Genomic DNA, 16,979 nt, shown 5'->3' with positions numbered 1-16,979 from the left:
ATAACTAAGACCTTTGATAGATACAAAAATAGTAAGAAATTAAGCATATGACGACATTTTATAAATGTCTTATATGGTCACATAAATGTCATAAAGCTATTTACCGATATTTTATTTTACACTTGTATCAAATATCGGAAATTTCAATGTCGTTTTTTTTTCCCGATATTTAGATTAATGTTGGCAAATAAAAAGTAACATTTATTTACGACCTTTTATCAAATGTCACAATATGAAAACTTTTAACTGATTTTGTTCGTGACATATATAAAAATGTCGGAAATGGTCACTCATCCTGTCTACACAAATAGAAAAGTCGGCAAACATTAGTAGTTAATAGTTTCTTCTTTTCCTTTTTATATATTAATAACTAAATAAAATTTTAGCTAATACAACAACCGCATATTCAATTTCATTCTACAAATGTCATGATACTCACTAACATATCTTCTTTGAAATCTCATAAACACCATCCAATAGTTGTTCTAGTACAATAAAAAGTTACTTAATACATCTTCAAAACAAAACAAAAAACACTATCTGAAAATGAACTCCAGATGTCAACAGTCGACTACAAAAATACTCAATTCTTTGCTGGTCACTCAGTGAACCTTTGTATAGAACAGAAACTGGAATCTATACACTCTTCACTAGACTCTACACTGGTTCTTTGCTGGTCAAAGTGAGCCTTCATCTACAGAGGGAACTGGAATCTCTACGGCCGCACTTTTTCACCAAACATTTTCTCTTAATTTTTGCATATGACCTATACAACAACAACCTACCCGGTCTTATCCCACACCGTGGGATCTGGGAGGGTAGTGTGTACGCAGACCTTACCCCTACCTTGTGAGGATAGAGAGGTTATTTCCAATAGACCCTCGGCTCAGGAAAGCATAAGCACCACATTAAAACAACAATTACATATGACCTATGATGAGAGAAAAGTTTCTAACAGTAAGTCAAAACTAAAGATGTAAAATAGATGTTAAAATAGTCTCTAACAGTTGGCATGCAATTTTTATACTTTATACAGCAAATGAAATGATACTGCATGCAACTCCCTTGTCAAATAAAAATATGATTAGCACTAATAACAAAAAAGTACCTTTAGGCACATGAGGAGTTTGGATTCAATGTCTCATAGTGGCGATCATGGGCTCAATTCTCACCCTTCAGTAAAGAAGATTGTAACTCATATTGAACACTAAGCAGCAATCTATACCTGCTCATGGATGCATGAAAAGAGAAGATTCATGAAAATGATACCAAAATCTCTTAGACATGTTTTCTTTAGAGCAAGCCCATAATATTCCCAAGCAAACCAAGTGAAAGTCTCATAATTCAATTGGGTTAATATAATAAACAGGTAAGACTAACATAATTGAATCAATTTCCTCTGTTTTGTGCTAGATTTACAGATCAAGTCTCACTTTAGCAAATAAGATTGTGCTTTAGATTCAAAGAGTATTGAAATATTCTAGCAATAAAAAAAGGTGGATTGAAGCATTCTCCAGCAATAACCAAGAAGAACCAATACTAAGTTCTTTCTTAAATTTGAAATGACTCAAAAACATATTACTATCAAAATTCTCTAAAAATAACAGAGTTTGCAAGGTAGCTGTTAGAACCAAAATATGTGAAAGGCTTACCATAACAATCACAATGATACAGCAATCCAACATCCAATATCTGTTTTTGCAGAACTTTAAAGGCTGAAAAAAATATAATACTAGTAATATTCACTGGGGATTCTCAAAACGATTGTAAATACCCAATTCACAGCTGAAATTTCTGGGCTACAAACTGAGTTAAAGTATACTAGTCTACGTATTCATAGACATGTCTTGCAGGGGCGGCTCCACAAGGTGTCAAAGGGGTTCAGTTAAACCCGCTTCGTCGAAAAATTATACAACGTATATTGATATATTACGTTTAACAGAGGAAAATTACTACTAAAAAAAACGTTTGAACCTGCTTTAACACAAACATGCTCTCAATGGAGGTGGTTGAGTGGGTTCAAAGTGTGAGAGAGGTGCTAGGATCGAATCCAATTTGGGGAATTTTCCAATTTATTTTTTAATCCATACTTGAATGGAGTGTGTGCAACTGAAGGCCAAGACCATCTTTGTTTCAAATTAAACATCATCCTTCAAATTTATTACTCTCGTATTCTCTCCTTTGTCATTTTACTATTTCTTTGACTTCTATTTCTCTTCTTTTTTCTCTGCAAATAGCTTCTTATTAGTAACAAGGAAAAACTCTAGATTTATTTAAATATCTTGGAGTTAATAAATATTTATTAAATTAAATTTTTTGAAGTAAAATTTGTTAAATTAAATAGATAAATTTCTTAGAATAGAGATAAAAAAAAATTTTAACCTTCATAAAATATTTTCAGTTTTGTTAAAATTAAAGAGTACCAAGAACAAAAAAGATAATAAAATGATCAAACCCTACTTGTCATACCCGACACCAAATCACCACTTATGTTATTAGACACTTTCGTCTTTGACTGAACACGCTTGCGCAAAATCCTAGGTCCGCCACTAATGTCTTGGGGAATTTTCCAATTTGGTTTTTAATCCATACTTGAATGGAGTGTGTGCAAATGAAGGCCAAGACCATCTTTGTTTTAAATTAAACATCATCCTTCAAATTTATTACTCTCGTGTTCTCTCCTTTGTCATTTTACTATTTCGTTAACTTCTATTTCTCTGCAAATAGCTTCTTATTAGTAACAAGGAAAACTCTAGATTTATTTAAATATCTTGGAGTTCATAAATATTTGTTAAATTAAATTTTTTGAAGAAAAATTTGTTAAATTAAATAGATAAATTTCTTAGAATAGAAATAAAAAATAATTTAAACCTTCATAAAATATTTTCAGTTTTGTTAAAATTAAAGAGTACAAAGAGCAAAAAAGATAATAAAATGATCAAACCCTACTTGTCATACCCGACACCAAGTCATCACTTATGCTATTAGACACCTTCGTCTTTGACCGAACCCGCTTGCGCAAAATCTTGGGTCTACCATTGACGTCTTGGGGAATTTCCCAATTTATTTTTTAATCCATACTTGAATAGAGTGTGTGCAACTGAAGGCCAAGACCATCTTTGTTTCAAATTAAACATCATCCTTCAAATTTATTACTCTCGTGTTCTCTTCTTTGTCATTTTACTATTTCGTTGACTTCTATTTCTCTTCTCTTTTCTCTGCAAATAGCTTCTTATTAGTAACAAGGAAAACTCTAGATTTATTTAAATATCTTGGAGTTAATAAATTTTTTTAAAACTCTATTCTAAGAAATTTATCTATTTAATTTAACAAATTTTACTTCAAAAAATTTAATTTAACAAATATTTATTAACTCCAAGATATTTAAATAAATCTAGAGTTTTCCTTGTTACTAATAAGAAGCTATTTGCAGAGAAAAGAGAAGAGAAATAGAAGTCAACGAAATAGTAAAATGACAAAGGAGAGAACATGAGAGTAATAAATTTGAAGGATGATGTTTAATTTGAAACAAAGATGGTCTTGGCCTTCAGTTGCACACACTCTATTCAAGTATGGATTAAAAAACAAATTGAAAAATTCCCCAAGACGTCAGTGGTAGACCCAAAATTTTGCGCAAGCGGGTTCGGTCAAAGACGAAGGTGTCTAATAGCATAAGTGATGACTTGGTGTCGAGTATGACAAGTAGGGTTTGATCATTTTATTATCTTTTTTGCTCTTTGTACTCTTTAATTTTAACAAAACTGAAAATATTTTATGAAGGTTTAAATTATTTTTTATTTCTATTCTAAGAAATTTATCTATTTAATTTAACAAATTTTACTTCAAAAAATTTAATTTAACAAATATTTATTAACTCCAAGATATTTAAATAAATCTAGAGTTTTCCTTGTTACTGATAAGAAGCGAAAAGAGAAGAGAAATAGAAGTCAACGAAATAGTAAAATGACAAAGGAGAGAACATGAGAGTAATAAATTTGAAGGATGATATTTAATTTGAAACAAAGATGGTCTTGGCCTTTAGTTGCACACACTCTATTCAAGTATGGATTAAAAAACAAATTGGGAAATTCCCCAAGACGTCAGTGGTAGACCCAAGATTTTGCGCAAGCGGGTTCGGTCAAAGATGAAGGTGTCTAATAGCATAAGTGATGACTTGGTGTCGGGTATGACAAGTAGGGTTTGATCATTTTATTATCTTTTTTGCTCTTTGTACTCTTTAATTTTAACAAAACTTAAAATATTTTATGAAGGTTTAAATAATTTTTTATTTCTATTCTAAGAAATTTATCTATTTAATTTAACAAATTTTACTTCAAAAAATTTAATTTAACAAATATTTATGAACTCCAAGATATTTAAATAAATCTAGAGTTTTCCTTGTTACTAATAAGAAGCTATTTGCAGAGAAAAGAGAAGAGAAATAGAAGTCAACGAAATAGTAAAATGACAAAGGAGAGAACATGAGAGTAATAAATTTGAAGGATGATGTTTAATTTGAAACAAAGATGGTCTTGGCCTTCAATTGCACACACTCCATTCAAGTATGGATTAAAAAACAAATTGAAAAATTCCCCAAGACATCAGTGGCGGACCTAGGATTTTGCGCAAGCGGGTTCAGTCAAAGACGAAGGTGTCTAATAGCATAAGTGGTGACTTGGTGTCGGGTATGACAAGTAGGGTTTGATCATTTTATTATCTTTTTTGCTCTTGGTACTCTTTAATTTTAACAAAACTGAAAATATTTTATGAAGGTTAAAAAAAATTTTTATCTCTATTCTAAGAAATTTATCTATTTAATTTAACAAATTTTTCTTCAAAAAATTTAATTTAACAAATATTTATTAACTCCAAGATATTTAAATAAATTTAGAGTTTTTCCTTGTTACTAATAAGAAGCTATTTGCAGAGAAAAGAGAAGAGAAATAGAAGTCAACGAAATAGTAAAATGACAAAGGAGAGAACACGAGAGTAATAAATTTGAAGGATGATGTTTAATTTGAAACAAAGATGGTCTTGGCCTTCAGTTGCACACACTCCATTCAAGTATGGATTAAAAAATAAATTGGAAAATTCCCCAAGACACCAGTGGCGGACCTAGGATTTTGCGCAAGCGGGTTCGGTCAAAGACGAAAGTGTCTAATAGCATAAGTCATGACTTGGTGTCGGATATGACAAGTAGGGTTTGATCATTTTATTATCTTTTTTGCTCTTGGTACTCCATAATTTTAACAAAACTGAAAATATTTTATGAAGGTTTAAATTATTTTTTATTTCTATTCTAAGAAATTTATCTATTTAATTTAACAAATTTACTTCAAAAAATTTAATTTAATAAATATTTATTAACTCCAAGATATTTAAATAAATCTAGAGTTTTCCTTGTTACTAATAAGAAGCTATTTGCAGAGAAAAGAGAAGAGAAATAGAAGTCAACGAAATAGTAAAATGACAAAGGAGAGAACACGAGAGTAATAAATTTGAAGGATGATGTTTAATTTGAAACAAAGATGGTCTTGGCCTTCAGTTGAACACACTCTATTCAAGTATGGATTAAAAAACAAATTCGGAAATTCCCCAAGACGTCAGTGGTAGACCCAAGATTTTGCGCAAGCGGGTTCGGTCAAAGACGAAGGTGTCTAATAGCATAAGTGATGACTTGGTGTCGGGTATGACAAGTAGGGTTTGATCATTTTATTATCTTTTTTGCTCTTAGTACTCTTTAATTTTAACAAAACTTAAAATATTTTATGAAGGTTTAAATTATTTTTTATCTCTATTCTAAGAAATTTATCTATTTAATTTAACAAATTTTACTTCAAAAAATTTAATTTAACAAATATTTATGAACTCCAAGATATTTAAATAAATCTAGAGTTTTCCTTGTTACTAATAAGAAGCTATTTGCTGAGAAAAGAGAAGAGAAATAGAAATCAACGAAATTGTAAAATGACAAAGGAGAGAACATGAGAGTAATAAATTTGAAGGATGATGTTTAATTTGAAACAAAGATGGTCTTGGCCTTCAGTTGCACACACTCCATTCAAGTATGGATTAAAAAACAAATTGGAAAATTCCCCAAGACATCAGTGGCGAACCTAGGATTTTGCGCAAGCGGGTTCAGTCAAAGGTGAAGGTGTCTAATAGCATAAGTGGTGACTTGGTGTCGGGTATGACAAGTAGGGTTTGATCATTTTATTATCTTTTTTGCTCTTGGTACTCTTTAATTTTAACAAAACTGAAAATATTTTATGAAGGTTAAAAAAAAATATTTAAATAAATCTAGAGTTTTCCTTGTGACTAATAAGAAGCTATTTGCAGAGAAAAGAGAAGAGAAATAGAAGTCAACGAAATAGTAAAATGACAAAGGAGAGAACATGAGAGTAATAAATTTGAAGGATGATGTTTAATTTGAAGCCTGACTGCTACTTAGCTTCAGCCCTTAGACAATAAATAGCACAATCGTGCTAAAGCGATGACAATCACACGAAACAAGCAAGAAAGCTTTGAAATAAAGAGACTCAAATTTGGGAGACAAGTGCCAAATTTCTGTTGTGTTATTCAATATCTGATGCCTTACAAAGAATGAATACAAAACCTATTTATAGAACTAAAATGGCTATACAAAGGGGGTTGTTGGCAGGGCTGGTAAGGCTGTTACAGCAGCCTGGTGCATTCCAGCCTGGAAAGCTGCATGGATTCCTGCATGAAAAGCTGCCTGGATTTCAGCAAGAAAAGCTGCCTGGATTCCTGCATGAAAAGCTGGAAAGGCAGACTTTGTGGAATATAATGTCAACCATGGCCCACTGATGGCAGTCCGAGAGTTGAGCTCGGACAAGGCTCGCTATCGCTGGTTTTGCCAAAAATTAATAGGTGCGATGGCGGGGCGGTGCACGCTCCCCCACTTGAAATGGCGACGACCCCGGTGCCACACAACTGAAGATAATTGTGGACTTGTTCCCTGAATTGCCACAAATCTTCAAACTTCTCCCATGATGCCTCCTCTAACGAAGTTCCTTTCCAATGAACAAGGAACTGTGCGCTTGAATTGCCCCATCCTTTTCCACGGACCAACTGATGGTCTATGATGGCTTCCAATTGCTTGTCTATTGCTGGCGGAGTAGCAAAAATTTGGCTTCGGCTGGACTGCGCCCGATCCTTGTCTTCCATGTCTTCGAAATATGGTTTCAATTGGCTAGCATGGAAGACTGGATAGATTTTCAGATGACGCGGCATGTCCAGTCGATATGATATTATCCCCACTTTAGCAACAATTTCGAATGGGCCCTCATATCGGCGAATCAGACTATAATGTACGCCTCGCAGTGATTTGAACTGCCGTGGATTTAATTTCACCATGACCCTGTCTCCAATCCTGTAGTTGACTGGACGACGCTTCCTATCCGCAAATTTCTTCATTTTGCGGGCTGCCTTGTCAAGATATGGCCTGGCTAGATCGGCTTGTTCCTCCCAAAACTTGGCCATGTGAAAAGCCCCCGGATTCTTCAATCCGACGTTGGCGGGCAATGATTGAGGAGTGTTAGGTTGTTGCCCAGTTGCAAGCTCAAAGGGACTCTTCCCAGTCGCCTCGCTGCGTTGCAAATTGTAAGAGAATTGAGCTATGTCCAGTAGCTTAGCCCAATCTCTTTGATTGGCGCTGACATAATGCCTCAGATAGAATTCAAGCAAGGCATTAATCCCATCCGTTTGTGGATGAAAACTTGTTGAGAAGTGCAGTTGAGTTCCCAACAAGCTGAACAATTCTTTCCAGAATGCGCCGGTAAAATGAGGGTCTCGATCGCTTATAATGTGCTTAGGCACGCCCCAATATTTCACGATGTCCCTCAAGAATATACGTGCTGCCTCTTTAGCTTTGTAACCGGCAGTGGTGGCCGAAAATGTTGCATACTTGGTGAATCTATCGACAACCACCATAATGGTGCCGAATCCCTCCGAATTTGGCAAACACATGATGAAGTCCATGGTTATGTTGTCCCATGGCTTCGCCGCAACTGGTAGCGGCTCAAGTAATCCCCCAGGAATCTTGGATTCCACCTTGTCTTGCTGACAAACTAGACAAGTGCGTACATATACCTCGATGTCGTCCCGCATCCGAGGCCAATAATAAGAAGACTCAATCAGGGCCATTGTGCGTTTTTGCCCTGGATGACCTGCCCAGGCAGAGTCATGACCTTCTTTCAGAAGAGTACGCCGGAGATTTGCCCATTTGGGCACGTAAACTCTTTTGCTAGTGGTGTACAAGAGACCATCTTCTACCCAAAATCGCTGAGTTTTGCCTTGACTGGCCAAGGCAATAAGCTGTTTTGCCACGGGATCATGTTGCATACCTTCTTTGATGGTCTTGATGATGCCACTGCTTGCTGAGCTAACCATGTTTGCCAATATTGTCTTGCGACTCAAAGCATCGGCAACTACGTTAGCTTTCCCCGGTTTATATTCCAGGGTGTAGTCGAATTCGGCCAAGAAATCTTGCCAACGGGCCTGCTTGGCAGATAGCTTCTTCTGTGTTTGGAAGTAGCTTGTTGCAACGTTGTCAGTCTTGATAACAAAATGTGCCCCCAACAAGTAATGACGCCAAGTCCTTAGGCAGTGGACTGCAACAGTCATTTCTTTCTCTTGGACCGTGTAACGCCTTTCAGCATCGTTCAGCTTTCAACTCTCAAAGGCTATAGGATGGCCTTCTTGCATCCGTACGCCTCCCATAGCAAAGTCAGACGCATCAGTTTGGACTTCAAATACTTTCGAGAAATCAGGCAGGGCCAATACGGGTTCCTTGGTGATTGCTGCCTTAAGTTTCTCGAATGCCTTCTGGCAAATGTCGCTCCATTCCCACTCTCTGTCCTTCTTCAGCAAGTCAGTGAGGGGAGATGCAATAGCCGAGTAACCGAATATGAATCTCCGATAATAGTTGGATAAGCCGAGAAAGGACCGAAGTTCCGGTACCTTTGTTGGAGCTTCCCAGTCATGGATAGCTTCCACCTTGTCCCTATCCATCCGAATTTCCCCATGGCTGATTGTATGCCCGAGGAACTGTACTATGGGCTGTGCGAAGCTGTATTTCTCACGTTTGACGCACAGATCATTTTCCCTTAGTACCTTGAATACCTTGCGAAGGTGTTCCGCATGGTCTTCCATATCGTTGCTGTAAACCATGCCGATTGGATACTTGACGCACCTGTCATAGGGGCATCATGTGTCGACTTGTGAGCATGGCTTTGGTTCAGCCATGCAAGCAAGGGTCCGTTGGCCTTAAGGTGCAGGTGTGGGCGACACTGCACTACTTCGGAATGGAAGCGTGCTGCAAGAGGGCTATGTATGGGCATGGCACGAAAGAGGCGCATGACAATGGCCAAGGGCTAAAGGTTGCCTTACTCGGGCGAGGCACGAGCTAGTCGCGGATGCACTAGGCGAGTGTCAAGCTTGAGGATTGGGCTGTGCATGCGGGAGCGATGCTCAGTCTTGGGCTAAGGACAAGGCATGTCCTAAGCCAGTCCCCAGGGCGCGCATGGATTGTGATCCTAAGATGGAGCGCCATGACATGTCTAGGGCCAAGGGCCTAGGCATCTTACGGGCGGCACAAGTTGGGGCGAGCCCCACCGACAGGCACAGGATCGTGCTTGGGAAATCCTGGGACAGGAAGAAAGGCTGGCCCGCAGCCAAAGGGGAGTCCGCGGGCGCCGCACGGGCGAGCAAGTGCCGCTACCCCAGGGCGCGCATGGATTGTGATCCTAAGATGCAGCGCCTCGACATGTCTAGCGCCTTAGGGCCTAGGCATCTTACGGGCGGCACAAGTTGGGGCGAGCCTGCGGGTGAGCCCCACCGACAGGCACAGGATCGTGCTTGGGAAATCCTGGGACAGGAAGACAGGCTGGCCCGCAGCCGAAGGGGAGTCCGCGGGCGCCGCACGGGCGAGCAGGTGCCGCTACCCAATGACTTTGGGAATGTAGTACTCACCAAAGGTCGTCCCAAGTGCTGGCCGAATGCCAAGTGGGACGACAGTGCTAAGATGTATCCTCCACATTGAGTGTGGGAGGATCCCGCCTATGCAAGAGGCATAAGGGCGAAGTCGTGGGTCTGGAAGCGAACACATCTTCAAGGTAGTGAAGGCAAAGAGAGCTACGGGAGCGGAATGCTACGTGAGCTATGCCAGAGGCATTTGAAGGTCATATGAGCGAGTGAGCTACTAGGGCCGCGCCAAAGAGGGCGTCTTAATGCTACGGGAGCGAAAGGCTACGGGAGCCATGCCAAAGGCATCTTAGGGCTACGTGAGCGAAAGGCTATGGGAGCCATGCCAAAGAGGGCATCTTGAGGCTACGGAAGCGGAAGGCTACGGGAGCGACGTCAAAAGAGCACATGACGTGCTAACCTGTGAAGGAAAGCTTTAGACGGACATGAAGGCCATGAGGGTCATGGTGTGATTTGACTAGTGTGGGTCAATCACAAAGTTAGACACCAGAGGGTGCAAGTGCGGAGGCACTTTCCAAGTGAACACCGAATGGAGGTGAAGTGCAGAGGCACGCTTGGAAGATACTTGGGGGAGAAGTGCATGGGGCACGACTCCTTTTGAGAAAGGACTTCGAGGAAGTCCAACCCACAGGACCAAGGGAGCTTGAATGGGCATACCTGAGGGGGCAGACTCCGGGATGTCTTAAGCCATGATGTGTCATCGGGGCGATGAAATTATGAGTGTGGGAGGATGTTACAACCCGCACTTTGGGGTTGTAATTTCGGCCAAGAACTAGTGAGAAAAGGTCCTTCTGATGGTCTGAAGTAGAGCAGTCTACTCGGAAAACTTGGGCTTTTTAATTTTAAGCATATATAAGGGGGGCATAGGTGATAAAAGCTCCGACCTGCCTTCCCCATACGCGCTGCCACCGAGCCGTATAGAACGAGCTGCCTTGGGGGCGAACCCCAAGGGCCTGCCTAGATGACTCAAGGGAATGTCAAAGGTATCCATACGAGTTTGGGAACTCATATGGGCTGCGCAACGCCTTAGGGCCTGCGTTGGGCATCAAAAGGGCAGTGGAGGTAAAAAAGATTTTTAACCTTCATAAAATATTTTCAGTTTTGTTAAAATTAAAGAGTACCAAGAGCAAAAAAGATAATAAAATGATCAAACCCTACTTGTCATACCCGACACCAAGTCACCACTTATGCTATTAGACACCTTCGTCTTTGACTGAACCCGCTTGCGCAAAATCCTAGGTCCGCCACTGATGTCTTGGGGAATTTCCCAATTTATTTTTTAATCCATACTTGAATGGAGTGTGTGCAACTGAAGGCCAAGACCATCTTTGTTTCAAATTAAACATCATCCTTCAAATTTATTACTCTCATGTTCTCTCCTTTGTCATTTTACTATTTCGTTGACTTCTATTTCTCTTCTCTTTTCTCTGCAAATAGCTTCTTATTAGTAACAAGGAAAACTCTAGATTTATTTAAATATCTTGGAGTTAATAAATATTTGTTAAATTAAATTTTTTGAAGTAAAGTTTGTTAAATTAAATAGATAAATTTCTTAGAATAGAGATAAAAAAAAAATTAACCTTCATAAAATATTTTTAATTTTGTTAAAATTAAAGAGTACCAAGAGCAAAAAAGATAATAAAATGATCAAACCCTACATGTCATACCCGACACCAAGTCACCACTTATGCTATTAGACACCTTCGTTTTTTGACTGAACCCGCTTGCGTAAAATCCTGGATCCGCCACTGATGTCTTGAAAAAAATTTCAATTTATTTTTTAATCCATACTTGAATGGAGTGTGTGCAAATGAAGGCCAAGACCATCTTTGTTTCAAATTAAACATTATCCTTCAAATTTATTACTCTCGTGTTCTCTCCTTTGTCATTTTATTATTTCGTTGACTTCTATTTCTCTTCTCTTTTCTCTGCAAATAGCTTCTTATTAGTAACAAGGAAAACTCTAGATTTATTTAAATATCTTGGAGTTAATAAATATTTGTTAAATTAAATTTTTTGAAGTAAAATTTTTTAAATTAAATAGATAAATTTCATAGAATAGAAATAAAAAATAATTTAAACCTTCATAAAATATTTTCAGTTTTGTTAAAATTAAAGAGTACCAAGAGCAAAAAAGATAATAAAATGATCAAACCCTACTTGTCATACCCGACACCAAGTCATCACTTATGCTATTAGACACTTTCGTCTTTAACCGAACCTGCTTGCGCAAAATCTTGGGTCTACCATTGACGTCTTGGGGAATTTCCCAATTTATTTTTTAATCCATACTTGAATAGAGTGTGTGCAACTGAAGGCCAAGACCATCTTTGTTTCAAATTAAACATCATCCTTCAAATTTATTACTCTCATGTTCTCTCCTTTGTCATTTTACTATTTCGTTGACTTCTATTTCTCCTCTTTTCTCTGCAAATAGCTTCTTATTAGTAACAAGGAAAACTCTAGATTTATTTAAATATCTTGAAGTTAATAAATATTTGTTAAATTAAATTTTTTGAAGTAAAATTTGTTAAATTAAATAGATAAATTTCTTAGAATAGAAATAAAAAATAATTTAAACCTTCATAAAATATTTTCAGTTTTGTTAAAATTAAAGAGTACCAAGAGCAAAAAAGATAATAAAATGATCAAACCCTACTTATCATACGCGACACCAAGTCATCACTTATGCTATTAGACACCTTCGTCTTTGACCGAACCCGCTTGCGCAAAATCTTGGGTCTACCACTGACGTCTTGGGGAATTTTCCAATGTGTTTTTTAATCCATACTTGAATAGAGTGTGTGCAACTGAAGGCCAAGGCCATCTTTGTTTCAAATTAAACATCATCCTTCAAATTTATTACTCTCATGTTCTCTCCTTTGTCATTTTACTATTTCGTTGACTTCAATTTCTCTTCTCTTTTCTCTGCAAATAGATTCTTATTAGTAACAAGGAAAACTCTAGATTTATTTAAATATCTTGGAGTTAATAAATATTTGTTAAATTAAATTTTTTGAAGTAAAATTTGTTAAATTAAATAGATAAATTTCTTAGAATAGAGATAAAAAAAAAAAATTTAACCTTCATAAAATATTTTCGGTTTTGTTAAAATTAAAGAGTACCAAGAGCGAAAAAGATAATAAAATGATCAAACCCTACATGTCATACCCGACACCAAGTCACCACTTATGTTATTAGACACCTTCGTTTTTTTACTGAACCCGCTTGCGCAAAATTCTGGGTCCGCCACTGATGTCTTGGGGAATTTCTCAATTTATTTTTTAATCCATACTTGAATGGAGTGTGTGCAACTGAATGCCAAGACTATCTTTGTTTCAAATTAAACATCTTCCTTCAAATTTATTACTCTCATATTCTCTCCTTTGTCATTTTACTATTTCGTTGACTTCTATTTCTCTTCTCTTTTCTCTGCAAATAGCTTCTTATTAGTAACAAGGAAAATTCTAGATTTATTTAAATATCTTGGAGTTAATAAATATTTGTTAAATTAAATTTTTTGAAGTAAAAATTGTTAAATTAAATAGATGAATTTCTTAGAATAGAGATAAAAAAAAATTTAACCTTCATAAAATATTTTCAGTTTTGTTAAAATTAAAGAGTACCAAGAGCAAAAAAATAATAAAATGATCAAACCTTACTTGTCATACCCGATACCAAGTCACCACTTATGTTATTAGACACCTTTATTTTTTGACTGAACCCGCTTCCGCAAAATCCTGGGTCCGCCACTGATGTCTTGGGAAATTTCCCAATTTGTTTTTTAATCCATAATTGAATGGAGTGTGTGCAACTGAATGCCAAGACTATCTTTGTTTCAAATTAAACATCTTCCTTCAAATTTATTACTCTCATATTCTCTACTTTGTCATTTTACTATTTCGTTGACTTCTATTTCTCTTCTCTTTTCTCTGCAAATAGCTTCTTATTAGTAACAAGGAAAACTCTAGATTTATTTAAATATCTTGGAGTTAATAAATATTTGTTAAATTAAATTTTTTGAAGTAAAATTTGTTAAATTAAATAGATGAATTTCTTAGAATAGAGATAAAAAAAAATTTAACCTTCATAAAATATTTTCAGTTTTGTTAAAATTAAAGAGTACCAAGAGCAAAAAAATAATAAAATGATCAAACCTTACTTGTCATACCCGACACCAAGTCACCACTTATGCTATTAGACAGTTTCGTCGTTGACTGAACCCGCTTGCGTAAAATACTGGGTCCGCCACTGATGTCTTGTATTCTAGAAATAATGCTTTGAATTTCATATAGATACAATCACTAATCTAAAAGGTAAAAGTAACTTGATGATAGAGCGGAGTGCTCAATTTCAGAATAAAAAACCTAATCCCTTTCTGTTGGTAATAAATTTATACAAATAAATTACTGCAATAATACCAAATTTATTTAACTTGAACTAAAGAATAAGGCCAGATTTCTCGATTAAGAGCCAGAAAGTGCAAAGAGAGCAAAAGAATTCTTATTACCTTTGTATTTGGGTCTCCGAATTGTTTCTCCTTAGTTTGTAAATGATTATGGAGAGGATTGAGGGTTTTTCAGGGTTTTCGCTTCTCGTGAGATTGGGTAAAATACGGTGACAAAGACAAAATCGGTTACTAACAGTAACGGATGTTGAAATAAACTAACGGCAATTCAAGTAAATTGTTAAATAATTTGTTTAAGAAATATTTTTGAGGAAATAAATATGATTTTTCAGGCGCAAGTTTTTAATAAATTTTATCAAGTCAAGTTCACGTCCAAACACAACTTAACTTGTAAATGATTTTTTTTTTACTTATATTTCAGCTTTAAATAATTTTTTCTTCAAACCTCAATCAGATATTATTTGAATGCTTACTAAATTTTAAACTGAACCCTAGCAGATATTATAAAATAACTTGTGTTAGACTTTTTTATTTTGAGGAAAATGAGGTATATAATAAATGTTGCTAAGATCCAACATTAAGCTATAGCAATATTATTCTCTTAATTTATTTATAAAAGAATGATAATGATGCAGTAAGAGAGTCAAACTTTCTAGTTTTTATTTTATTTTCATTATGACAATAATTCATTTTCAATAATACAATAATACAATTCTAACCCTTTAAATCCCAAACGCTTACCTAAGTATTATTTCATCATTTTATCTTCTTAATATTACTCCCCAATATTTGTTTAAGGCATCAGTTTTTTTTTAAAAAAATGAAATCATCTTCTTCCTCAAGCTAAAGCCTAGAGTTTAATATTTTTATTGCTTATATATTTTTCTTTTTAATAACTCTATTAGTGCCCTCTGAATCCCAATTAAATCCTTCTTTTTCTCTTAAATCTTCTGCAAAATTCCCTAAGCTTTTGCTCCATTTTTATAAATTTATTAGCATAATGTAAATGCCTTTCTTCTATTTGATTAGGGAATTTTTCACCAATATCACTGTAAACAAACTTATAGCTCCAACAATATTACACTAAATTTGCACTAATTAATACTTGATTTTAAACTATTGAAATCAATCATTTTAGATTTTTTTTTATGTCACTATTATGTGCCTAGCTCATTTTACCTGTATATAAATTGTTGAATAAATTTATTTACTTCTTTTGGAATAAATATCTTGTGTTGCTTCTACAGTATTAGGTTTGCATGTTGTTGTTTTTTTAAAATTATATTTTCTCTAATCTATTATATAAAAAAAACGTTTCTACTTCACTAGATATCTTATATTACTTGCAGTGTATTAGGTGTCTTGTTTCATTTTTGATAAATTTTGTATGATTTATTGTAAAAATAAAAAATAAAAATTGCACTTCAATCGAAATTGACCTTAAACTGTCTGATAATGTTTTTGGACAACAAAAAATTAGTTCAACATTTTCGTCCATTGAAACTTTGCAAAATAACTACAAGCAATATAAAATCTAAATTATAGCTGCGAAAAGAGAGCCAAAAAAATGCTATGTATTCCCTCCGTTCATTTTTACTTGTCCATTATTGACTTTGCACACCCTTAAGAAATAGTAATAAATAAACTGCATAATTTACTATGATACTCATATTAATTAGTGTATAGTTTTAATATATTTGAAAAATTATTTGGAATGAGTAATTAATGATAAAAGTAAAACAGAAAAAATAAATTTTTTTTTTTTCAAAAAGTAATAAATAAAAATTTATTTTTAGAATACTTGACAATTAAAAGTAAACCGAGAAAATATTATTTAGCATGATTGAACAGCGAGTTCTCCACACAAAATTAAGATAATCTAAAGTGATAATTCAGGGGTATAAAATACTGCTATGTGTGACATTGGAACATTCAAAAGAGGGCCCCACATGAACAAGAAGTGTCAGTTCCAAATACAACTGCTATGAACGCGTAGAATGGGGCCCGTATACTTTCAGCAAACTCATCCAATGTGTCCAAGTGATAATGCTATAAAGTACAATATCTTAAAGTATATAAACACTGAAATTCCGAAAGTGCCCCTCGTCAACAAGCAAGCATGTTGAGGTTGCCTGCTAACTCTCTCTTATAGAATAGTAGAATTTACTAGTCTAGTTCTTTATTTTTGTAGTTAAATTCCAATACCTTAATTATAAAAGTCGTTTAACTCCGACTAATATTGTGACACTTAAATCAAAAGTCACAAACTTTTATGACATTTTTTATTAGGGAAACTTACGCAAATGTCCCAAATAAGTCTCAACTTACCAACTTCTAATCATTAGTCATAGACTTATCAAAACTAGCCAAACACATATAAAAATTGAAAAACCAAATAAATAAGGTTCTTTCGCTCAAAGAACCACATGCAAAAATCAACTTCCATATTTTTAAGCGTGATTAGCAACATTAGGTGCAAGACGGAAAGGAAATTTCATGGATGAGGTAGCAAATAAGGTGATAAAATTAAAAAAAATACAATATTCCAAAAATCTAAGCAAAAAAG

At 35.3% G+C, this 16,979-nt stretch overlaps 1 long non-coding RNA gene across 2 annotated transcripts; it reads right to left on the bottom strand.

The window, feature by feature from the left end:
* Positions 1 to 676: 676 nt before the first annotated feature.
* On the bottom strand, positions 677 to 14,606 carry LOC104120031 (uncharacterized). Of its 2 annotated transcripts, XR_001973988.3 has the most exons (3): positions 14,516 to 14,606; positions 1,109 to 1,225; positions 677 to 766 (listed from the first exon to the last, which is right to left on the bottom strand). It is a non-coding gene; the product is annotated as an uncharacterized lncRNA (long non-coding RNA). The 2 variants fall into 2 exon arrangements; XR_001973987.3 differs by lacking the exon at positions 14,516 to 14,606 and having other exon boundaries at positions 1,109 to 2,335.
* Between the last annotated feature and the right edge of the window lie 2,373 nt (positions 14,607 to 16,979).

This window comes from Nicotiana tomentosiformis, chromosome 3 (assembly GCF_000390325.3).
Source record: "Nicotiana tomentosiformis chromosome 3, ASM39032v3, whole genome shotgun sequence".
In the NCBI taxonomy this organism is placed as follows: Eukaryota; Viridiplantae; Streptophyta; class Magnoliopsida; order Solanales; family Solanaceae; genus Nicotiana; species Nicotiana tomentosiformis.
The sequence above is the reverse complement of the archived record's forward strand: the minus strand, read 5'-3'. Positions and strand labels throughout refer to the sequence as shown.